We start from the raw sequence: 26236 nt of genomic DNA, 5'->3' as shown, positions 1-26236 counted from the left end.
AAAGTATATGTGTATAGGAAAAAACATACGTCAGGTTTGGTACTACCAGTTTCAGGCATCCACTGGGGGTCTTGGAACATATCCTCATGGAAATAAATATAAATTGTATTTAATTGTATCTAAATTATATACTATATAGAAATTATACCTTAATTTTTTAAAGAGTTAATAAATGTTGCTAAAGGCTTAGATTTCAGGCAGTACCTCCAGAGATGGAATTTATAAAAATGTAAACGTGTCCTAAAGTCCTGGCCCTGCACTGACTTCTGACCTACATAGAGCTCAACTCTCCCTACATTTCCATAAACCTCTTGTTCCCAGAAGGGATTGTGCTCACCCCTTCCCACCTGAAATGCTGGCTTCAGATCCTGGAGGGGGAGGGGTTACGTAGCATTTCTGAATCAACTCTCAGAAAAGGGTGGGACAAATCTGAGGAACACTACAAGAACAGGAGCTTTGCCATCCTGCTATGGGACAGTGATCCAGACCTGACTTGCCAGGCACAAAACTGCATAGGGTGGGTTATCCAAGAGTGATTCTTCACACTCGCCTCCTCTGTGCGTAGATGCAGAGGGCCACTGAGGACGTCTTGCCTTATGTTTTCAACTAACCATAAACTGAAAAAATTACCCAATTCATTGACTTGAATTTTTCCATTTTGTCTTTTAAGTACTCAACTTTGAATTTATTCTTGGCTAGATGAAGCCACCTGAGATTTGCTCTTACAAAAGACTCTCCAAAGAGAGCACAATTGACTTTAACTTAAGTGATTTGTCTTACAAGTGCATTAAGTCATTGATGCCAGTCTGAAGTTGGTTTCACAATGAAAAATAACCAATTTGGCCCATAATTCCTGACAACAGCTGGTACAATTGAGCATGCCACCATCCCTCAGAGCTGAAGTCTTTGGGGATACCTGCAAGTGGGTGGAAATATTTCAGCAGAGGAAGTTGATAATTTCATTTTTAACGTGCTTATTCAATGCTGAGACAAGTGTTACTGGATTTTAGAGATTTTTGGAATAAGAATAGAAGTTTGGTGTACTTTGGTCACGGGAACGCACTGTGACTTCTGAAATATTGAAGTAGGTTACTTATTAATATTTTAGAACAAAAAAAAAGCCTCTTGATGATTTTACATCCTTGACCTATTCCTTTACAAATGGATAGGTCTTGCAGAATCTGACTGGACCGTGATATTCACTAGCAACAGCTACAACCTAAATGTAGTTTCTCTGCCCGGGACCAATAAATCCAGGGATGGGGGCACCTGGCCTTAAGCTTTATCTGTGTTCAACCCTAAACAAATATACTCCAAAAAAGCGACCACAATATGGTGACAAATGGCATGTTGTCAACCACAGAGTAATTATCTCCCAACTCATCGAATCCTCCATTAGCATCTTAACTACCACAACTTTATCAACAGGTCTCAGTCTTACAACTATAATCCTTTGACTTTTTTAAAATTTCAGTCCTACAGCTTACTTTTCACTTGAATAACCCATCGTGCCCCCTTACTCTGCACGTCAAGCCAGCACCACCCTCTACTTTGATAATATCCTTTAACAGTACCACTGGGTTGCAAGACTCCCATATTCAAAACTTTGACTGCTGATTAACTTTTATCCTTTCTTCAGCCACACCCCATCAGTCATCTAGTCCTGGAATAAGTCCTCTTTCATAATGTTGTCTTTCCACTGCCATCTCTGTTGTCTAATCCACCAAGATCTTTCTCTTGGGCTACTGCGGTAAGTTCTTACCAGTTTCTTTGAGCATCCACCTCCCACATAGCAGTAAGAATATCCACTTCAAAATGCAAAATTGAATATGTCACCTCCAGGTTTAAAAGTTTGTCTTCTTGTTGTTTCTGATATAAAAACAAAAAGCCCAGTGTTATCTGGCCCCTGCCTTTCTTTGCAGTCTCTCATCAGCACTCTCTACTTTGCTTGCTATAAACTAACCCTAGTAGTCACTTTTCACATTTTTTAATGTAATGCTTCCTGCCACCACAGGGCCTTTGCCTGTGCTGTACCCATTGTCTAGAATGCTTTTCTCCCTTTCCTCAGTTCCCTTTGCATACTTCACTCCTATTCACCCTCAGATCAAATCTCTTCTTTATTTTTATTTTTTCAGAGAAAACATCCCTGGTTTCTATCTGCCCAAACTAGGTCAGATTCCATCCTGTTATATCATCTTATACTTTTCCTTCATAGCATTATCATAGTTTGTAATTAATCTCTTTGTGATGATTTGATAAATGTCTGACTCCCTTCCTGGTCTATAAACTCTAGAATGGCAAGACTTGTGCCCATTTGGAGTACAAGTAAATCATTGGCATGCAGCATATGGCCTTACACTTACTAGAAACTCAAAGAACATTTATGGAATTAATGAAAGAAGGTCTTCCATGTTTATCCTTTTCTTTGACTCCCCATTGCCACCACCACTATTCAGATCCTTTTTAACCTCATGTTTAGGTGGCCAAAATATCTGGTCTCTTGTCCCCACCCTCTCCTCCTTCAAATTTAATCTGCTCATCTGCACAACAAACATCCCAAAACATTGCTTTCATTGTGACTCATTCTGGTTAAAAAGCATTCAATGCCTACAGGTTAAAATGGAAAATCCTTACCCTAACCTTCCCATTTCTCCATGATCAGTCCCTTGCTCGTCTTTCCAGATTTCTATTTCACTTCTCTACTAAACAATCTAAGTCCTACTGATGTATACATTCAGGGCTGCCCCTGTACTACTGTGCAGGTCATACACTTGATAATCCCCAGGACGTCATTTATATCAGAGTCTATGTGAATGATACCCCTGGTGTTAAGCAGGCACAAATGATGCAACCCAACATGGCAGCCCAACGAACATCTCCTTAAAGCCCTACTCTCTGACTTCTCACTTTTAATAAAACATTTGCTTTCTCTGGAACGCCTTCCCTTGGTCTCTAACTATTAAACTGTAGCCCATCTGTGTAGTCATACTTCCTTTCTGTACCCAGCCGCAATGATTTGCATTCCTGAATTCCTACAACACATCTTATCTGTGCAACTCACTTGATACGTACTACAGACTATATATTGGTTTTTAAGTTTTCTTAGTAGTGTGATGTAGTGGAAAGAACACTGGAATTGGAGTCAGAGATATGCCTAGGTCTACCTCAGCAACAGCAAGGGCATTTCAGGAAACACAAATGGGTGATCTCAGGTTAAGCTGCTTAACTTTCAAAGCCACAGTTTCCTGTCTGAAAAGTAGGAATAACAGTACCTCACAGGTTGTCTTGAGGGTACTAGAAGGGTTTCAACCCAGAGGCTGTTAAGAGGAGAATGATTTGCCTGAAGGTGCTTTGCTAACAATGAAGAACTATACAAAGTGTTTGCTGCTAGCTGGTAACTGTCTTCCAACCAGACTAGAAACTCCTCGCCAGAAACAGGCAGTGCGTCACACTTCTGTGTGTCGCTCAGAGTGCCTAGCAGAGTGTCCTCCACATGATAAATGGTCAATAAATATTTGCTATATGGAGAATGAAGTCAGCCTGGCAGCTGCAGGCGACAGATGACAGTGTCCCACAGTTCTGCCGCTCATGGCTGCCATCCAGTCTGCCATTGCTGTGTTCAGCCCGTCCCTCTCCTGCTGTACCCACCCCTCAAGCCTGCATATCCCAGCCTCCACCAGAACCAAGTTTTCAGTGCACATCCATGAATGTAGGGACTGTGCGATACGGAGTCAGTGGCTTATGGCTACTTTTCACTTTTTCCACTTTCAAGACAAAGAATGAAAACAATGATACCACTAGAAATTCTGCTGTGACACTTTAGGTACCAAGGGAATTAGTACAAAGAGCTCTTTCCAGAGGTCATTCAATTCTCTTGTTTAGTTTAATGCCCCAGGGAATGTGAATGGAGTGGAAACCACACCTCAGTCTAATTAATAGACAATGTAATGAGTTCTTACAAAATCATTTAAGATTCTATATCTCTATGAGAAAGCAGAGCTAAGGTGTAGGAATGAAGGATGGATAGGTCATCTAAATATACAAAAAAAAATCCTAGAATCTGAGAATTGAAATAGATTTTTGATTTCATTTAGATTAGATTCCAATCAAATAATGTCTACTCTAACATGTCTCATGACCTCAACTTAAACATTTTCAGTGATAAGAAAACCATCATCTAGGAAGAGAGCCTACTGATGGACCAACCATAATTTCCACTATAGAACACATATAATCTAAACCCTGATTTCACGGATTATGAAAAAGAGGGCTGTAGAGTAGAGAGACCTGACATCATACAATAACTTAGAGACAGAGATAGATCAGGCTTCTGTCCTCTCTCTGCAAATAACAGAAAGTTAAAGCACTTCTGTACCCCACTCTGTCCCCTTTTATTCCTACTCTTTGCTCTTGGTTTTGTCTCTAGAACAACAGAGACTCTGTCTAATTCCTTTTTCACAGCCCTTCAAGTTTGTTTGTTTGGTTGTTTTTGTTTTTTTTTTTTTTGTCTTTTTAAAATTTTCTTTTTCTAGGAATTTATTTTTACTGCATTGTACAAAAGTATTGGTTTAGAACAGATTAGAAATAAAAAATTTGGTGAAGGACCACAGATGATTTGGGAAGCACTGTTGGGCAAGAGCCCCACATTTCACAAAGACTTGATATAGGTCTAGGGTCATATTTAGCTTTTCTTTTTTAAAATAATTTTTTTTTATTTTTCAATTATAGTTGGCATACAATATTATATTAGTTTCAGGTATACAATACAGTGCTTAGACATTTATATTACTTAAGGAGCGATCACCCCGATAAATCTAGTACATTGTACATAGTTATTACAATATCGTTGGCTATATTCCATATGCTATACTTTACATCCCCATGACAAAATTTTCAAGAAAGCCTTATTTCAGCTCTGAGTCTTTCTCAAAAAGAAGAAGTCATTCTTTCTATCCCAGTCTTCTCCATTTTTCTTCGCTTGGCATGATTCTATACCCTTCACCAAGTTCAGCACTCAATCTCCCACAGGTTAGACATTTTTTAAATTAGGGACACCCAGAAATGAACAAAATCCCAGCAGTAAAGAGGACAGGGGACCATGAGCATCCCTTGATCTTGACACCTCACTCCTATAATTGTACCCAGAGGTCGCTTTACCTTTTTAGCAACCAGGTCACACTGCTGAACCTGTTTTAATAATTATCTATTGAGTACTTCCTATATCTCAGGCATTGTTCTAAGTACTTTACATGTGTTTAATGCTTGCAAAAAATGCCAACAACATTAGTTGGAACTAATATTATCATCCTCATCTTCCAGGTAAGGAAAATAAAACACAGATTTTAAGAAACATACCCTAGATCATACAGCTAGGAAGTGGCAGAGCCAGGATTCTAACCCAGGCAGATGGCTCCAAAGCCTGCACTCTTAACTTCATGTCACAAACAACTTGATGAAAAATAAACCTCTTTATAAAAAAAAAAAATCATTAATACTGTTCACTGATGTGAAAAGAAATCTCTTACAACCTGTGAAACGGAGTATTTTGCTTTATTTTGCATCCATCCCTATTAAATTTCATATTGTACATTTGGGTTTCTCCTTCTTTTGAATGCTCATTTTATAAATCAATATATTAGCTATTGTTCCTCAGGTTGTGTCATCTTCCAACATGATAATAAGCTTTCTTGCTTTTCATTTACATAGTTGATATATATATATAACACAAACCATACAAACACACATACACACTCAACAACTTTGATTTCAAAGCCCTAGCGACACTATTTGTTCTATTTTTTATAGCTTAGAAACCATTACCTGTGATGGCCACAACAGAAGCAAAATAGAAGTTGAGTTGTTAGGACTTTTTGCTCTAATCTATTAATGTTGTTCTACTAGAAAAAAAAAATGGATAATATGTGGAAGTTAAGAAACAATAGAGCTTTGCAATCCAGAAAGCTTGAGAATTGTACTGTTAGCTCAAATGGCTCTTAGTCAAGTTGCTAAGCAGATAACTCCAAAATATGGAGCACAGTTGCTATCATTAGTCAAAAGTTAAAGAAGTGAAATTTAAAGTTAATAAAAAGTTATGTAACAGAGGTTATTGATATTTAAAACCAAAGAAAGCCCAATAAGTATTCAATCATATAAAGAGTAGATATATTTCTCTTATTGCTAATAAGGTTTTTGTGGTAGGTCCTTGGAATGAACAAAAAGTAACATAAAAGAATTTTGGATTTATAGCACTGAGTTATAAGTGGACCATGGAAATGAAACTGATGGGTTTAAAACACAATTTTTAAATGTATAACATTGATCCTATAGCAGAAGTACTGATGATATGAGAGGCATAGGATGATCTATGAAGGAATGTCATAATTCCCTTAGCTCAAACCATAACTCAAAAATCTAGGAAAATACTCTGTCCCACAGCTTAGGACATCTTCCTCCCCTATCCCAACTACTCTTAATACTCCCTTATTTTAACAAAAATACAAATTAATCAGAAATGTCATAAGAAGTCCATCTTCACTATGCATGTATTAGCCAAGCAGTCTATAAGGAGTATTCTAGCTCGTTCACAGTTATTGGAGGGAGCAGTCAGTTCTGAGCTGCTTCCCATCTCAGGTCCCAAAGAGCCTCTCCTTCCTTAGCTTCATGCTCAGGTTTCTGACTCTCTGGGACATCTCCACTCTACCCTGCAGGCTTCTTGCCACACCCCTCCAATGAGGTCCTCCGGAAGCTACCTACATCCCATGTCCCTCTGGCATAACCATCCAGCCCCACAGTCTGCTCATTCAAACATTTCCTCAGTTACTCCCAGCTCTCTGCAGCCAAGCAGGCTCTCTCAGCTACCAGGTCCCCTGCTCTGTTTCTTTATTGATCCTAATAGGAACTTCGCTCTACAACAGTCTTCACTATTCCCAGGAGGAATCATTATTTATTTCCCAAAGGAGACCTCTTTTACTCTTTGACCTTCCCCCAACAGCTCCTTCTACAATCTGTTGCAGGGCCTTTCAAAGAGTAGTCCCAGACCCCCTGAGTCAAGACCTTGGGTGTGGGCCAGAAATCCTATGTCATCTAATAAGCTTTCTAGGAGATTTTATTGCACGTGTGTGTTTAATGACCACTGCATTCATCCATCATGAGGGAATAGCTCTATAAATCCCTCCAGAACAATCACTCTTCCTCCTTCACTCAGAGAAGCCAATCACTCCCCATGGGCAGCATTTTGAGGCTGGAGAAGGTCTATGGTCAGGGCTTCTCAGAGGCCAGACCATGCCCAGTTTTTAAGAATAGCAGTACTTTAGGAAATGAAAAAAAATGCCAAAACAGCATTACAAAAGTTGCAACATATTCTAAATGTTTACACTCAATAAATATATATATAGTGCAATACCATTGTAGTAGTCACAGCTTTACAGATATAAAATTGATAGTATCCCACAGCTAATGTGATCTGGTCATAGAACACAAGTCTAAAGTCATGCACAATGTTCTTTTTCTCTCCCTTCCCCCAATTAGACCAATGTGTCCTGGCACCAATGTACCAGGCTATATGTTTAACCCCTTTTGGAAATATCATCAAAAGTCCACATTCAGGCTGTTCTTAATTGTGAGACCTTAGTAATGTGGCCTTCCTGACACCACTGTGACTGGCCCTGTACATCATCATTTTGAACGTGGCAAGAACCCCCTTCCTGGGGTATATTCCTACATTTGTTGTATATGAAAAAAAACTAAAACTAAAACGAACAAAAACAAAAATCACTCCCCTGGAAGAGAAAGTTTCCCCAGCATGGAACTAGGCACACTTGGGAGTGTTCTCCTTGTAAATGTTCCCAGCTCGCCCCTGCTCACCGCCCCCACCAAAATCCAAGCACACTCTTTTGTTCAATGTAAACCATGCAGATGCTACTGACCCAGCCTGGGGAGAGAACACTGCCCAATCAATGTGTACTTGTCACTCTAAGCGATGAACACCTCTTTATCATTCCCATTCTCTTCCTCACCCCAATTCTGTAGTCAAGTCTTGATTAAACCTTCCAGCCTGAACTCCACATTGATATAAGAAGTTAAGGAAAGATGTCATTGATGCCTATTTCAGCCAGGGTGACCCTATTGGTGGCTATGGTAACAACTAGTAAGAGATTCCCTACAAGGAGGTAGATGGTGAGGTCACAGCCCCCCTCACAGCACTGAGTAACACCCTGGAGGGCTACAATTTGGTTTCAGAAAGGAATTTGACGAGGTTCATTCTAGTTATGTAGATTAAAAATTTCCTCCATGCTCACCTTTAAAAGCAGTGATAATCACCAGAGAAAAGGAACTGTGTAAGGAGGGGGTTGAGCCTCTAACTTTGGGCATCATCCCCACTTCGCTCTGAAAACCCAGGACTGAAATTTACAATGCCTGGCAGACATTTAGAGTTGGGGTTGTTCTGTTCAGTCATTTCACCTGACGGCTTTCTGCTTTCCTATCGTTGTACCAAAGTAAAGCAATATCTCCTTGGCAACTTGTGTCCAGGGTCAAAAATACCAAACCCAGGGCAAATGCATCCATCCAGCTGCCTGTCTGTGAGGAGAGGGGTCTCTAAATTCACTTTTTCCTCCTCCATCACAGACGTTCTGGTGTTACATTCTATCATATAGCTATGTGGATTTATTTAGCTACAATGTTATCATCTCCATTAAACCACAAGTAAGAGACAATACTCTGCTTTTATTTATAACCTGAAGGGATTATTTTTGAGTTAAGGCTTTAAGAATTCAGATCTATCAGGAAAGAACAGCTTGTGTAATGAACTTCCTGTTTTCATCATATTTGGACACCGAGCCTCCTTGTTGCCTATTATTATTACCCAAGTTAATATGAACTGCCTGGGGTTTATTTTTAGCTGCGTTGACTCTATTGTAAGGACTGCATAACTGCTTTCAAAATGGGAAAATGTAATTACGGGATCTAACACTAAGTTAGGGATATTCTTAGGTCCTTTCACAAGGCAATGGCTTAAAAAATGAAAATAGACCATTTTAAATGGCTAAAGAGAACACAGTTATTTGATCCAAAATAGCCCATTGATTCTCTCACAAACGAAACACTTACTTCACAGAATAAAGTCTCATTTTTGTTTAAGTGACCTAAACCTATGAATTTGTTTCCAAGTTCAGAGTAGGGGGAGTAGAGCGAGTAAAAGAACTGGCGAAGAATAGAGGTAGGAAGGGTGTAAGCATCATTTACCAAAAGAGCGAAATATTAAAACTACGCTGAAAGTACCAAAACACCTAACTCAGGTTTACCAGTTGAGGGCTCGGGAATGTGGATCTCAGCGCATCCTGTGTCCTCCTACTGTATGCACCAAATGCCTCCTTAGTGGCTGTGAAGGCAGTCAGTGCTCAGTGGGCTGCAAGGGACAACTCTTTCACATTTGGTGACCTTGAGGCAGTCACTCACACAGGCCACTGCCTCAATGCCCACATCTTCCATGACCCCAGATCCTTTCCTACTCCATTATTCATTTGTTCAACAGAAATGTGTTGAGCATTAAAAAGATGCTAGACTCCAGGAATGAAACGATAAATAAAATGTCATCTTTGCTCTAAGTGTGACAAACGCGTTGATAGAGAGAAATTCAGGAAATTTTAGACGTATAAAAGAAGGGGGTGCCTAACTCAGCCTGGGTGACAGGGAAAGCTTCCTGAAGGAGATGACGTCTTGAACTGAGCTCTGAAGTACAAACTGAGCTTATCCTGAAAAATGGCCTTGTAAGCCAAGGAAGAAGCCAGGGCAGAGACCCCGATGTGGAAAAGGCTGCAGCCAGGTCAGGTGGCCTGACCAAAGTGGTCATCGTAAGGGGACATAAATAGAATAAAGGCTGAGCATGAGGTGGGGGCCCTGCAAACCACAGTGAAGACTGTTAGCTTTATCCTGAGAATGATGGGAACAAGTTACTGTAAGTTTCTAAGAGCGATGAGATTTAATAAATATCACTGCGGTTCCACTGATAAATGGGTAAACAAAATGCAATATATACGTGTAATGGAATATTATTCAGTCTTAAGAAAGACAAAAATGCTGACACATGCTACGACATGGGTGAACCCTGAAGACATTATGCTAAGTGAAATAAGCCAGACGCATCCACTATGTGGCAACTTCATACTTTGCATTCATTCCTTGAAGCACTTGCTCAGACCAAAAACGTACCTTTCTCTGATAACTCCTGTGCTAATAGTCAGCAATCCTAGTGGCTTTACCTTCAAGATATATCCAGAATCTGACCACTTCTTCCCACTTGCACAACAAGCCGAATCCAAATGGCCATCATCTCCTCACTAGGTTTCTTGTACCCACTTTTCCCACATCTCCTCACTGCAACCTATTCTCCACAAAGCCACCAGATGATGCTTTTAAAACATGTCAGATCATGTTACTCTTCTGCTCGAAACCCTCAGGTTGTTTCCCCGTGTCGTTTTTAAAGCTCTTTAAAATGGCCTGCGTGATCTTGCTCCCTGCTCCCTTTACGGCGTCCCACCACTCTGCTCCCATACTCCCGGCTCCTCACTTTCCTCAAACACACCAAGCACACACCTGCTTTGAGGTCTTTGCACAAAATGTTCTCTCTGTATGGAAACTCTTTCCAGAGAGGCTCACATATCAATCTCCTTCCAATCTCTGATCAGATGCCAACCTGGTCACACCATTTAAAATAGCAAATTCCACCCCCACATCCAATACACCTATCTTTCCCTTACCCACTGACTTTTCTCCATTGCACTTAACACCAACTTTCACAGCATATATTTTTTATTTGTTTACTATTGACTGTCTTTGCCCTTCCCCCTCCCTACTAGAATACAAATCCTGTAAAGACAGGGAGTTCTGTCCCTTTTGTTCACGTAAAATGGTCCCTGGAACATATTAGACACATGTTGAATGACTAAGAGAATGAATGAGCAATGAATGAATATGTTCCTAACTAGATAAACTGGTATAAAATCTACAAAAACAATACTACTCAATTTCCTACACTTTTCCTAATAAGACACCATAGTTTTACCCACCGATTTTAACTAACTTCTTCTTAGGATTTGGGAAAAGGTATTGGCTTAATTCAAGTATGAACCTTATGTCATAATTTCCTTAAATAGTAGAGCTGTAGATGCTATAATAAAATAGATTTCTTCAAGGCTTAAAAAAATTCATGAAGAACATCCTCATCTAATTTTAAAATTTTATGAATACTTATAACGATGAGTAATTAATTTTGATATTTATAGAAAATGAAATACATTTCTTCCTTTATGAAAATCTAGCACTTTCAGGAACAACAAATTCTTGGAGAAAAAAAATCTAATGAGATCATTAAAATCAAAAGCATTGTACTTACCTAAGCCATAACAGGCAGAGCAACTGAATGGGCACCAAATGGTACCCTCCCTGTAGTGGCCACCAAATGGTATCTGTTTTCTGAGCTTGTCACTTCCTCTGATCTGTACAAAATGGTCAGTGGATGAGTACTAGAGATAAACCATGAGTTTCCTGGTACCTAAGACACAAAGAGAAACACCCAGTTTCTAACCTGTATTACAAACAAAGAAAAGCTAATGTCCTAAATCCAGAAGGAATTTATTATGTATTTTTAATGATAGATTTTAGGTAACCTACAGCATAACATTTTTAGCAAAGATATTTGAAAAAAAAAAATGCAAACACAATGTTCCAATGGTGAATTCTTATGTTGAACCTCATAAAGGCTCAGAATAAAATACAAAGTTTTTAACTCAGTGAGAGCGTTTCTATCGGGAGCAGAGGTAATTCAGCCCAGATATGTTGCTTCCTGATACTACAAAAAAAAATCACAAAAACAGAGATTAGGGTTCCTAAAAGAGGAATAGAGAGATCAGAGATCACCCATCCATTAAATTGTCTCTTTCCAATATTATGTGTCTTAAGTGAGCCTTTGGCAAGTGCACAGTTACAAGTCACTTCAGGATTGAATTCACTGACAAGTGCCTGAAGTGCCAATAGTCTATGATGTTGATTATCCATATGCCTTAAACACCAGATGTGCAGGAAGTGAGGCTGACATTCTGTTGTCAAATTTTTAAGAACCTGACTTGTATTCTTGTCATTCCATTTCTGCACAAAGATAAGCTGCAGGGGTTCCTGCAGGTGACACCAATATTTTCCTCAAAATGGAGTTCGAATCTACTCACACACAGACAAACACTCATTCAAGGACCCTGAGTTTTTCACTAGGTTGCAGATGATGATTTGGTCCAGGGCCTTTCTTAGGGCAGGTGTAATCAATTAACCATTTCAACTATTTTTTAAAAATAAAATAAAAACAATAAAATAAAACGTGCTCCTATGGTCTCAGTTGAACTAATACATGGTATGCCTGCCAGAATGAGTTAGCTAGGGAGAAAAAAAAAATGCTGCTATAGACCAGAAAAAGTTGACTTCTTGGTTGAGGTTATCCAATATTATCAACTTAAATGTTGGAGAGCATCTGCTAAAAGCAGCAATTTTAGCTCTGATAGAGTTGATGCTAAGCTGCTCTTTCTAACAATAATTAGTCAGCAGGTTCAGCTGCTTTTTTATAGTATTGTTTATTACAAAACATTACAAAAACATTGACAAAACTCAAAATAAAGGAAAGAAAAATCCACCCAAAATTCTGCCATCCTACTAACCAAACTGTTTACATTTTTTTCATGCTCCCTTTCAGTCCCTGTCCATATGCAGACGTAATTTTTACAGTTGTAATCATAGCACGGATACAATTTTGCAGTCAGGTTTATCTCAACTGGAGTTTTTAAGGCATTTTTCCAGTTTACTACATCTTCATTTCCACTGGGAACACTTCACCCCTGCCATTCTTAGTGACCTCCCATGGGATCCCAAGTAGTGAGAAAGACTTAAAAAGAACAATAATTAACAAAACTTTAAGAGGGGAAAGGGCCCTCTTAAATTCCCTGCTTAAAAGATTGAGTCTCTAAAATTAAATTTATATGGAAAGGATTTATTTCACCCTTTGTTCCCATTGCTGAAAACCTTTATGAAAATAGCTGCATTTTCCCACCATCAGGCATGTTTTTATCTCAAAAAAGAGTCCTTACAGGTATTTCTTTTACCTAGATTGTTTTTAAGGCCTGCTTAGTATTTAGGACATAGACACATAGAGACATCTTTTCTTCCATCTGCTATAAAGATCTACATAACTTGAAATTTTTTAAGTGTGGATACTACGTGCTGAATCCACATGAATGTGAAACGGCAAATTCAGCTGTCAAAACATTGGGTACCTGGATGCATTTTCTACATGTTAATTTGTAGCTCTTTAGTCACTGGCTTCCACACCAGACTGCACATTAGACTCATCTGGGGCGGCAGGGGACAGGGAGCTGGTAAAAAAAATGCAGACTCCAGGATTCACCCTTGATCTTATGAAGCAGAATCTCTGGGGTTCATCTGTGGACCGATCATACATCACAAATTGTCAAAAGCCTCTCTTTCCTGATAACAGCTCTGATCATATGGTTTGTGGATTTTTATGGGGATGGAAGGGGAAAGAAAGGTAAGGATTTGAAGAAGAGATGGAAGAAGGACGTAGCCTCTAGAAGCTTTGCTGAAATTTCTTTCTCTGAGCTAAGTAGGCCTGGAATGTGAATTACCTGCTCCAATAATCCTAGCAAGCATCCTGAAATGAACAGTTTCCTGTCTTTTGGTGAGCCAACCTAGCCTCAATCTATACACATATCTATATGCCCAAGGGAACGCAGCTGCAAAGGGAAAGGATGTCTGGTGGTGATAATTTTGGCGCAGCATGTATCAGATCTTTTTTCATTAGAATACTTAGACCTGAGAGAGTTTTCACTTTTAATTCTATTTTCTATGTTATTTGAATTTTATAAGCATGGATTCATGTATTAGTTGATTAATTTTTTTAAATCTGAAGAATGGGATATACTCATGTAGTCTTTTCGAAGAAATTATCTCACCCATGGTCAAGTCAGTGTCCTGGCACTTAACCAATCAGATCACCAGTCCCTCCTCTTCAGTGAAAATAAAGAAGGGAGAGGACAGAAGAACAGAATTAGGCAAAGAAGGAGAGGCTTTCCAAGAACAAATAACAAAAGCAAAGGAGTAGAGGTACTATGTAGCTTGGTGTGTGTGAAGAGTTTGTGATTCACTCCCCAACTCCTATTTACCAACCAGAGGCGATTTTGTCCCCCAAGGGACATGTAGCAATATCTGGAATTATTTTTGGTTGTCATAACTGAGCGAAAGGGAGTACTACTGGCATCTAGTGGGTAGGGCCCAGGGATGTTACTAAACATCTTACAGTGGCACAGGACAACTCTCTCCCCAACAAAGAGTTATCGAGCCCAAAATGTCAATAGTGCCAAGGTTGAGAGACCAGTTGCAGCTTGAAGTGTTAGGCTGTGAGCAACAGGTAGAAAATAAACCTGAGAGGTTCGTTTAAGCCAAATCATGGAAGGCCTTAGATTTTATGCAGAGAAATTTAGATTTTTTTTTTTAACCATAGATGATGGAGAACCACTGAAAGGAAATTAGCTGATCAAATTTGGATTTTCAACATATCATGCTGAAAGGTAAATCAGAGGAGGTCATTACTGGCGGCACAGAAAGCTCTTAGGATGTTAGTGTAACAGCCCAGAGAGAAACATGAGGGGCTGAGATGAGCGTGGTGCCAGAAGGGGTCGAAGGAGAAAGGAGAGTCAACACACATCTAGGATGTAAAAGTCAGCAAGTGTTGGAAACTGAATGGACATGGGGAGGACAGGGAGGATTCTAGGATAACTCACAGGTTTCTCTTTCAGATGGATGATAGTCAGATACAGGGAGAGAAGATTTATGGGGAGAAAATAATGTATCTAGATAAAAGTGTCACAAAGGTCTCAGTTATTCTTTGGAGGATAAAATAAATAATAGAGTCCACTCATTCAACAAATATTTTAATAGCCATTATCTATAGAAAATAGCCTCTACCTAGAGCTGGTTGGCTCCTCATGCAAGCAAGCAATTAGATTAAGGCTTAGTCTTTCAATTTAAGGAGAAATGTGATGTTATTTTGAGGAAATCTCTGAGAGCTTTAATGGTTCTGTCATTTCAGGAGATGGAGAGTTTCCCTTTTTGAATCTAGAGTCAACTACACTTAGAGTTCATCTTAAGGGAACCGTACCTGCAGAGTTAATTAAGGTAAATAGGTTGGCAAGGACTTCAGCCAACTACTCAAGCAAGATCAAAATAATTCTGACAGCAGAGATTTTCTTCTAGAGCTCTTTTCAGCCTTAAAAGACTGGATTTTTTTTTTAAGAGTTGATGAAAATAATGTATTCTGGCTATGGAGAATACTGGAGACAACAAAACACAAAGGCAGAATGGAAACTGAGACGATTTGTTTAGTAATCAATCCATGCATGTGATTTGAATTTCCTCAAACTGAAGTGATACCAAAGAATATAAAGTCCCCAAATCTGCATTATTGGTGTCCCCGCAGTTGAGCCGAAAATATTCCTACATTCTTTAATGTGATTTAATTTTTGGAAAGGATAAGATGTTTTTAAGAGAATTATAACTTAATGAGTCTCTGGATGACTTGATCTTAGTTATATTTAAGATAATATCTTGATAATATGGCCTGGATTTTTTTTTCTTTCTGATCTCTTTTATGAAGCAAGAGTTAAAAATGTACTTGTTCTTACATAGTCCAGCAACATAGCAGTATAACCACAATTTGTGAATATTATAGTTATTCATGAAGACTTCCAGAATAAAATAGTACTATAAATTCTTTGTTGTTATAAATTTGTTTGCTTTAGTCTAACCTTATCCCTAAAAATCTTACTGATTGAGTTATGTGTAAGAACAGATGCAAGGACAGCTTTGAAAGTTCAGATTAAGTTTAAGAGGAAAATATTTACTTTCAACCAGTCTAAAATATCCAACTCAAGGTTGCAGATAAGCCCGAAAGAGCTAATTCTTCAATCATCAATAATGCTGCCTCTGGTTGGAAATGTAAGTGAAAGTCCACAGATTTATCCCACAGTCTGCCATTTTCCATTATTGGACTGTGATTATAAATGAGTTTGACCAGATATTTTCCTCTTTGATTCAGACAGTTATTCCTGGAGAAGTGCCTTAAAAGGAAGAATCTGACAATTGCAGGTTTCTGATGGATGTAGCTCTGGTGGAACCGCTGCCAATCCTGGCATTCAAGTCCCCTGAAATTATGTCAGCTAATGAATACTTAGAAAACATAAAGTTCAGAAGGCTGTCAAATTACTGTACAATTTGAAGTATCAGTATGCACGTTGTAGGAAAAATGTATATGTTAAAACCTAGATCAGTCTTGCCAGCTGGATTAGTTCACAAATTCCATAAAGTGTACAAAGCTAATTTTTATTCAGTAAGTGCTACCTATATGCTGACTGCTTCTCCATTCATCTATACAACAAACAGTCCTTTGAAGAAGTCATTGTCATCTCCCATTTAGAGACGAAGAAGAGCTACAGTCCAAAGTCCTCTTTCTAATAACTGGTGGATCCAGAATTTGATCCAGGTCTTCTGACAATAGATCTACCCTATTGGCATTACCCCATTCTACCTCCTAAAACTCCAATTTCAGGAGACCATGCTCAGCATGTCAATCTGAGTTCACAGTTTTCCACCCCAATTTAGCTACTTTTGTTGAAAACATCATCCCTGTCTCCCCGCCCTCCACCCCATGGCCAATCAATCATCAACTCCTCTATTTTGAGGGCTCTTATCCTGTCCTTAAAACCCTCGTTTTTCAGTGTGATTGTGAACTAGCATCATTGGCATCTCCGGGGTTCCTGTTACAAATGCAGCATTGCCAGCCCCATCCAGACCTACTCAACCAGAACCTGCATTTTTACAAGATCCCTAGCTGATTCATGTGCACATTGAAGTCTGAAAAGCACATCTCCAGCCTAAGTGATGGGCCCCTCTCCATTTCTGCTACCATCATTACTTATCAGGCTCTCAGAGTCTCTGATCCAGAGTATTTAGCTCGTCTTCCCCATTTTTGGTCTCTCCCCAATCCTTCACCCAGTTCCTATTCATAAACCACCAATATGCTGTCATCTCCAAAGAAAACATTGAAAAAAGAGAGAAAGAGAGAAGTGGAAAAAAAAGAAAAGAAAAGATTGAGTCACTATCTCCCACCCTCCTGACTCAAAAACTTCCACTTGCTCCTTAGGACCTATGAAAATAATAATAAGTACATACTTTGTAGCATATATTTTATAAGTCCTGCATATGAACTCACTTGTTTAGTCCTTTCGTCAACCGTATGAACTTGGTACTATGATCTCCATTTTAGATATGAGAACACTGAGACTGAGCAAGGTTAAATAAATTCCCCAAGGTCATGCAGATTAAGGCTCCAGCAATCTCCTTAGCCTGGCCCTGAATGTCCTCCACATTTACATGAAAAAGAAGGGAGGGTCTCTCTCCAAGCACCCACTTTTTGCAGGAATTTTGGTAGGAATTTCTACCTCACAACTCTGGTAGCAAGGTTTTGATTATTCCAATTATTAGAGATGAAACTAGGAATTAGAGAAAATTGAACCAAAATTCAATTATCCCCAACATACTTTCTACTATACCTGTATAGCACTAGTATTCCCTCCACCTGGACAGTGTTCCCTACCTCTCTGAATACCCTAATTTTACTATCTTTTAAAGCCAGTATAAATCCTAAGCACAAATTTTCCCCTTTTCTTTCAATTCAGAAGTGTTTGTTCCCTCATTGGTAATATTAATAGCTCTTTGCCTCCAATTTTCCTTTGGCACTATTTTGTACTTTCTTTTATGGTTATTTTTGTATATGTATAAACATGTATATGCATGAACATTTTCAGAACTCTGGACCCTACTTTCTTTTAGGAATGCGATTATTTTTCCTGAATTTTTAGAAGATTAAGGAGACAAATGAAATTAGAGCCATGATATTAAGAAAATTTAATTCGTGAATGTGAATTCACGAACAGGAAAAAAAATACAAGTGTGATAATCAAGAATTGAAACAAGAATTATCCTGGATAAGACAGAGTTTGAGAAACAGAAAATTACCATTTACTCTTTAATTTCTTCCATAAAATCAAGCGAAACCTTTTTGTGTGTTGGTTTTCATGCAAGATATTTTCTGGATTTTTCACCAGCTCATCCATTATTTTCTGTCACTTTGCTTACATCTTTTATTTTTCCTGACAGTCATTATCTGTTATAAACAATTGTTTCAGATGGCTCCATTCTGATAATACTTTTCAATTTACCTTAGTATAATTCCAACCTTTTCTTACTACCTGACATATATCATTCCCACAAATATAATAGCCCATTTCAAATTACACGGGATATGAAAAGAAAGGAAGAGAAGACTTGGCTTAAGTATTCTTTTAAAGATTCCTATTGTAATAGTTTCTATAACACTAATAACCCACTGGCAGGTAAGTTTAAAAGTTTACCAGTCCATTCTTTTTCCAAGGCATATATCATATACTATATTGTCGACCAAATAATAAAATTTACTTTTTGTACCAGTTTCGCTGATACTGACTCCTACATCTAAATAAAGGTCAGTGGTAATTATTCCAGTAATCCTTTTTTTTTTTTTAATGTGCTTCCTAAAGCAGATATCTGAAGTGTATTTCCAAAAGTGTTTTAAGATTCACTTTAAGAGGGGGATAGATATAGTATGCAGCTTTTGACCTGAATCCTTTCTAGATAGAGCATCTCCCCACTGGTTTCCATGGAACACTCTGCAAGACAAACTGTAAGGTATTTATTTTAAGTTGAAGGAATCCCCAAAAGCCAAAAACAAACTTCACACATATTACATTTTTTCTATCCTGTTCAAAAGAGTTTTGGAGCTCAGTGGAAGTATCATTATACATAGAGTGCTATAAACGTGAAGGGCCTTGGAGTTTACATAATTTAACAACTCTAGAATATACGTTCCATGAGAGGAGGCATCTTGACTCTTGTTCACTACAGATTTTCCAGCACCTGGCACAGTGCCTAACATATATTATGTGCCTAATAAATACTTGTTGAATAAATGAATAAATTCTCTTAATTTCACAGATGAGAAAATGGGAAACCAAAGTAGTCAAATGACCTAAACAAAGTCACACAGTAACTTTGAAGCAGTCCTGGCACTAGAACTTCAGTCTACAGTTCCTCATTTGGTATTATTTCCACAGATTTTGACATAAGCAAATGCAGGTGTCGGGGTAGGGAGAGAAGCCTGGAGACTATTTTCAAACACTTCATCAGAAGCCAAAAATAAAGTTGTATAGAGATTGGGAAGGGAGTATTCCAAAAAAATTTTTTTAATTAAGAACACTTCCTAAAATAAACAAACAAAAACCGCAACTGTCTAATTGATGGCCAAAACAACAATTACAGAAGTAAAAAAAAAAAATTAGTTTTAAATAATAGAAAATTAGCCCATATAAGGAAAACAAAGAAGCCCACACAACATAGCAGGTTAGCTATAAACTGAAGAGTAGACCAAATATAACTTGAGAAATACTTTGAAAAGGACTCCAAAGACAATAAAATACTTTTTATAACATTTTTTTTTTCAAAAAAAATAGTGGGCTGAAGAATCTGAATAACTATTTAATGATTAGATTCTAAAAAGAGGTACAGTCAGGGAAAAGATCAGATAGCAAATTGGATAAATGAATCATTTTTCTTAGTATTCATGGGGAAAAAATGCTAGAGGAGAGATTCATGTATCATCAGTGTCTTTTAAAATATACAAGTCAGACCTACTGTATCAAACACTGGCAAATGCCCACCAGTGAGCAGGAAAGGGTCAAAGAGGTTTCAATATGTGTAAACTACATATTTATGCAACTGAGGAGAAAAAAATACTCTCAAGCCTATATCAGACAGCACTCCAACCCGGATACAAGACAGATATTCCCTGAAGACCACTGCCTGGATGTGATGCTGAAGCCAAAAAGATCCTATTAAAAAAGCTGTTAAACAGCATCAAGTAGAGAAAAACAAACAGAAAATGTTGCCTACTTCTTTTTAAAACTGTGGTTTTTCCATGCTGGAAGAAAACATTCATTTCTGACTACTGGTGTTAAGAATAATATGATAGAACTGGACTAGAAAAGGAGGGGAAAAAAAAAAAAAGAGGGACTAATTAATAGTCAAGGAGATTGTGGAGCTAATACAGACTATCAAGGCAAAGTTTATGCTCTTGAGAGTCATACTTAACCTAGGGATTACACAATCTTTCTGGACAGTCTATTCCAGTACATGAATGTGGCTGCCAGTTTGCTAAGCGCTTACTCATGTACCAGGCATTGTGTTAATCACTTTATATTCATTATCTCATTTAAACTTCAAAATAATATGAAGATGTACGTATCATAATCCCCACTTTATAAACAAATAGACTGAGGTTTAGATAGGTTAAAAATTTTGTCCTATTTCACACAGCAAATAAGAGCCTTAATATGAACCAAGGCGAGTCAGACTTCTATATCGAGATTTTTAACCACCCTGTTATGCTGCTTTCCCCACCCTTACTCCTATCCATTCATTAGGCTGTTTTTTCCTCCTCCTTCTGTGTGCCTGAATTGGGTTGCCTCCATCTCACCGTGATATAACAAATTAAATAGTTATACTTTTAAATATGTGCAGGACACGCCATGTCTTAATTGACTGTAGGTCTCCAGAGCCTGACCATCGCCTAGCATAAGGTAAATGTTCAATAGGTATTTGGCAAACTGAAACGAGTTGGATAAATAAAATGCATACTGTAAGAACACAGCAAATTTCCGACAAGAAACCCAGTTAACTATGTCTAGTTACACAATAGCCTATACTGTAAAAATTGAGATTTTTATCTTTGTCTGCAACTGACAACAGTTAGACATTCCTACAATCAATAAATACATTTGCTCTGGCATAAATGGCCATTGTAGAAGTAGGTATAGAACAGGATCAGTGGGTTACAGAAAATCCGTGCTTTAGAAACAGTTTTGGGTTGCAAACAATAAGACCAGCCTTGGCTAATCATTGAGAAAAATGAATTCATGAAAGCTATTGGGTAATCCACAGAACTAATACAAAGACTATGGAGTTGGGCTTTAAATATCAGCAGAAATCAGGAAAATATAAGTAACCAGAACCACTGCCAAGGCCCCAGACCAGCAATAGCCGGGTCAATGCTAAACCATGGTACAGAGGGACTGCCGCCACCTGTCCCTTAGGGAACTCTGCTAAAACTGCGGACACAACCACCAACGGATGCTGGGTGCCACAGCCACCACCACCACACCCACCAGAAATTCTAAACTGCCCCTGCTTCTTTAGGTAACTCACCAGAGACTCAAATTCTGGGGCAGGAGACTCTATGGCTGAAGTTAGCAAGCCTAAACTCAAGCTGCGAGGGAGAAAATATATATCCGGATTTTGGGGCCTCTGCCGTAGAGTGGGCCCTGCTTCTCCCCAAGTCTCACATAAGAGTCCACAAACAGAGAAAGTGAATTTGAATAATATGTGACCACAATAAAAAAGATATGTATTTACTACGAAATTACAATCTGAGAAAAGGATCTAGAACTAGATTAGAACTGACCTTCTAGCAAAGTGGAGTCTCCAAAATCTAGTAAGGGGAATTATACCTCAAGCTTAAGCCTGTTCAGCAAGTGGGGTGCATTCCTGGAAAAGAAAGTACAAACCGTATCAGCACCGTAAAGGGACATTACCACAGGGATCCCATGAAAACACATTTCCTACGTCACAGATTGGCAATTATGGTTTCATCCCCTTCAAAATCCCTGAAGTTATGACGTGCCTGTGGTTATAATTTCTTACCATACCTATTCAGACATTTGTTGATTACTTCCTGCTAGGCTACAATAACGGTTCAGATGCCTTCATAATAAGATGATAATGGTTACATTTACTGAGTTCTCACTAAGCGCCCAAAGCTGTGCTAAGGATTTTACCTGGACACAGTCATTTTATTCTCACAATAACCCTACGAAGTAGGTTAGTGTGATTACACTCATTATATGGATGAGAAAAGTGAGGCAGAGAGGTTGCTTAACTTGCCAAGGACACACAGGTAAGCAGCAGTGCCAAGTAGACTGCTGGTTTTTACCATTTACTTCCTTGATCAGATCGTCTGCTATAGAAAATTAGCATTTTAAACACCTCCAACACTTCCATTTGCACACCGTTATTGGCCATTATGAATCAAACCTATTTATCAGAATGAAACAATGTTGGATAAAGAAATCACAGTAGAAAGAACAAGCAAACAAGGTGGTGAGTTCCACTCACCAGCTCTGACTGACTATGAGCTTTTGATGGATCTCGATCTGTTTCACTTGCTGACAGACCACGAGGAGGGTCCAAGTTGAAATGCTCAGTGCTGTTAATATATGTATTTCTAATATAAAAGTATTTCTGAGATAGCACTATTTCAAATTGGCACTGTTTGGAGCAGCCCTAAATAGGTAGGCCTATGCATTATTTGTAACTTATTGTGTGGTGGCAATATATTTATGTTTAAGTTGGCTGTTTAATGAACTGTATATAATCCATTCAATAATATATAATCAGTTCTCATTAACTAATATATTTTTCCACTTTGCTATTTATTTTTTTCAATATCTTATAATGAAAATTTTCAGAGAAAAATTGAAAGAACTCTATAGTGAACATCCATACACCTGCCAACTGAATTTTTATGCTTAAAATTTTGTTATATCTTCACCACATATCTATCTATTCAACCATGCATCCTTCTACCCATCCATCAATCCATCTTATTTTTAATGCATTTCAAAGTAATTTGCAAAATCAGAACACTTTCCCCAAAAATACTTGGTGAACATATCAGTAACTAGATTTTAATATTTACTTACAGTTCTTTTGAGATGAAACATAAGTACAGTGAAATGCAAAAATCTTAAGTGTAATAATTGATGAGTTCAACAAATATATACTTGTGTAATCCAATCCCTATAAAATTACAGAACATGAATATTAACCCAGAAAGTTCCCTCTTGTTCTTTCTCCATCAATCCCAGCCCACACCCCCCAGAGGCAGCCACTGTTCTGACATTTTTCACCATAGATTGATTTTGCTTGTTCTAGAACTTCATATAAATGGAATCATAAAATATTTACTCTTTTTTATACTTCTTTCACTTGGTATAGTTTTAGGGTTTGGTTTTTTTTGTGGTTTTTTTTTAGATTTTTTCATATTGTAATGTATATCAGTAGTTTGCCATTTTATTACTGAGTAGTATTCATTGCATGAAAATACCATAGTATCTTTACCCATTATTTTAGAGATAAACAACTGGGTTATTTCTAGTTTTTCTTTATTATGAAAAACGTTATGAACATTTAAGTACAAGTATTTTGTGGACATATTTTTTTCATTTTTCTTGGGTAAATACCGAAGAGTGGAATTGCTGGGTCATGAAGAAGTTGTATACTTAACTATTTATGAAACTTCAAGACTGTTTTCCAAAGCGGTTAAACTATTTTACACACCCACCACAATGAATGAGTGTTCTGGTTGCTCCATATCCTCTCCAACATTTGCTGATACCAGACTTTTCAATTTTGTCCATGCTAACGGATATTCAATGTTAGCCCACTGTGGTTTTAAATTGCATTTCCCTTATGACTAATGATGTTGAGCACATTTTTGATGTCCCTATTATTGGTCATTTGTATTCTTTGTGAAGTATCTACTCAAATCTTTTGCTAATTTTCATTAGGTTATTTTTCTTTTTATTATTATGATGTCTTTTATAAGATCCAAGTTAAAAAAAAAAAACTCTTTTAAGTCCATAAAGCATGATACATGAACTGGGCTGCTCCAAGTCACATATTTAGCCATTACATTAGTACCTAGATTAATAAAAACTTTAATTTCTTATTTTAAAAAATTGAAACCAAATTTTCCATTAAATTATTTTTAAAACGAAGTAAAATCTCCTCCACGTCATGTAAACCTGTATATGCAGCGTATACAGTGGGTATATAGAAATGCTGAACTCCTAAGAAAATTTTAAACTCCCTGGTCTATGTACATATTTCTGTAAAACAATATATACCACTTCCTCCTGTTCTAAATCAGTGCTTAACGTAAATCAAGTCATTTTGCTGTATACTTTAAACTTACAGAATGTTGTATGTTGTATGTTAATTATATCTCAATAAAACTGGAAAAAATAAATCAGTGCTTATAATCTTCTAACAATTCTTTTCCCCTCACTTCTCTAAATTTCAAACCCCAGATCTTTCTATTCTTTTCTAGATAAGATTCTAGTCTCTTTTCTTCTAGAGAACAAATCTTGACTGACCTTAGATGTGAATCAGCCCTCCTGACGACTCCTCTAATTATTCTTAAGTCATCTTGCTTGTTCTTCCTGATTCTCTAATGACAGTGCTCACTTTGAACACTCAGTATACACTCAGCAAAACTGTTATCAATGTAAGTCATCTATTATCATAAGGACTTTAATAAAATAATATTAACAAAATGCATGGAACAGATTATACAAAGGAAGAGATGAGAAAACTGGAATAGTTGAAAGGTAACAGAAATCCAGCTTGAATTAGTTTAGACAAAAGCGGGGACTGAACTGGTTTGGAGTGCTACAAAAAGGGTATGACTACTGCTGGACCTCAAAGATAGAAACTTAAATTCAAGCAACTTTGAAACTAGAAACCTGAATTCCACCAGGATTTTCTGTCTCATCTTTACTTTCTCTGTAAGCTCATTTTATTCTTTTAAATTAGCTGCAAGCATATGATAAGGAAAACAATTGCCAGCAGCTACCATACTTCACCTCAGCTTTGCCACCAGGGAAGAACAGACCATGCTTTCACTGGTCCCTAGTTCAAAAATCCAAATGACGAGTTCTGACCACCCATCAGCCATTAACTGTGGCCGTGTGCAAGGTCTGTAGAAAGATGGCAGCTCACATTCAAATCAACTATTTAGAGTGAAAGAATGAGCATTTAGAGAGCAGAAAGGGGTGGATGATATTCCCAGAAGTGTGAAATTGTCGGGCGAGCAAAAGAACAGAAATTCACTACAAATAGCATAACCAGAGGCTCAAAATGGCTTATTCGGGTGAAAGAAAAGGAAGAGGCAGAAAGGAAGAGAAAAATTAAGAGAAACAATGTGGGATGATGAGATCAAAAGCCTAATTGTGTGGAAACAGATTTCTTCCCACTGCTTTCTTTTAATTAAAATCTTTTAGATGGATATGTGATACTAGTCCTAAAATGTCCTGGCTTCTCACTTTCTCTACCTAACAAAAACATCGCATGTAATACAGAACAAAGCCTAACCCACTTAATCCAACCATCTCCAGTCTACTTGTGTGCTATCTCTTCCCAACTAATAAGCCAAAGTACCACACAAAATTTTGTCTAGCCCAATAAGCCCAACTTCCCACTATGTGAAAAAATTACACGAAGTGAAAAGATGGAAGTTAGGAACAACTTCAAGATTCATTACCTTTAAGGCGGGTTGCATTTATTCTTCAACACCACCGATATAACATAAATGATTTGGAGAGAAAATACAGAAATAGTTGAATCAAAGAGGAATTAGGTTGCCCTTAGGTAAAAATTTAGCAATTCATCCCACTCGAAGCGGTAAGGCTAGATTTTTAGCCAGAATAAATTTCTTCATGTACTGGATCCAAAAATGGCTTAATATTTAATTTTCTAATGTGCAGTATTTCTCTTGTGTTGTACCTCCTCAATAAATGCTTGTTAAATAAGTAATTCAGGATCCATGGAAGCAGAGAGAAAGAAAAACTTAACTTTTCCTTTAGGGAGGAGGTCAAGAAAAGCTTCACACCTTCACTAAAGGGACAGGGTAGGTAAAAGAATTGTAGATAAGGGAAGAATATGCGCAAAAACAGAGGTCTGAACAAGCCCGAGAATGCCAATTAGTTCTCTATAAGAAGAAAGGAGAATACAAAGCGGAGGGAAGGGATAAATGCAGTAAAAAAAAGTTGGCAGTGGTCAAATCGTAAAAAGTTTTATAGGCCATGTTAAATTAGATCTTCATTCTGAAAATTAACGGAAGACTCTGGAGATTTTTAAGCTGGCGATTGATGAGGGAGAAGGAAAAAAAATCATATTTGCAGTTTTTAAATTTTAT

At 37.8% G+C, this 26236-nt stretch overlaps 1 long non-coding RNA gene across 1 annotated transcript in view; it reads right to left on the bottom strand.

Moving 5' to 3' along the window:
• LOC120597190 (uncharacterized) overlaps positions 1-26236 on the bottom strand; it is a 308055-nt gene that overhangs the window by 228435 nt on the left and 53384 nt on the right. Inside the window, exons 2-3 of the long non-coding RNA XR_005651352.1 lie at positions 21665-21747; positions 11393-11551 (exon numbers count right to left, since the gene is read on the bottom strand). This is a non-coding gene — a long non-coding RNA (uncharacterized LOC120597190). The remainder of the gene's footprint in view (positions 1-11392; positions 11552-21664; positions 21748-26236) is intronic.

The sequence above is a fragment of the Pteropus medius genome, unplaced genomic scaffold (assembly GCF_902729225.1).
Source record: "Pteropus medius unplaced genomic scaffold, Ma_sr-lr_union100, whole genome shotgun sequence".
Taxonomy (NCBI): Eukaryota; Metazoa; Chordata; class Mammalia; order Chiroptera; family Pteropodidae; genus Pteropus; species Pteropus medius.
This window is presented reverse-complemented; position numbering and strand designations above follow the sequence as displayed.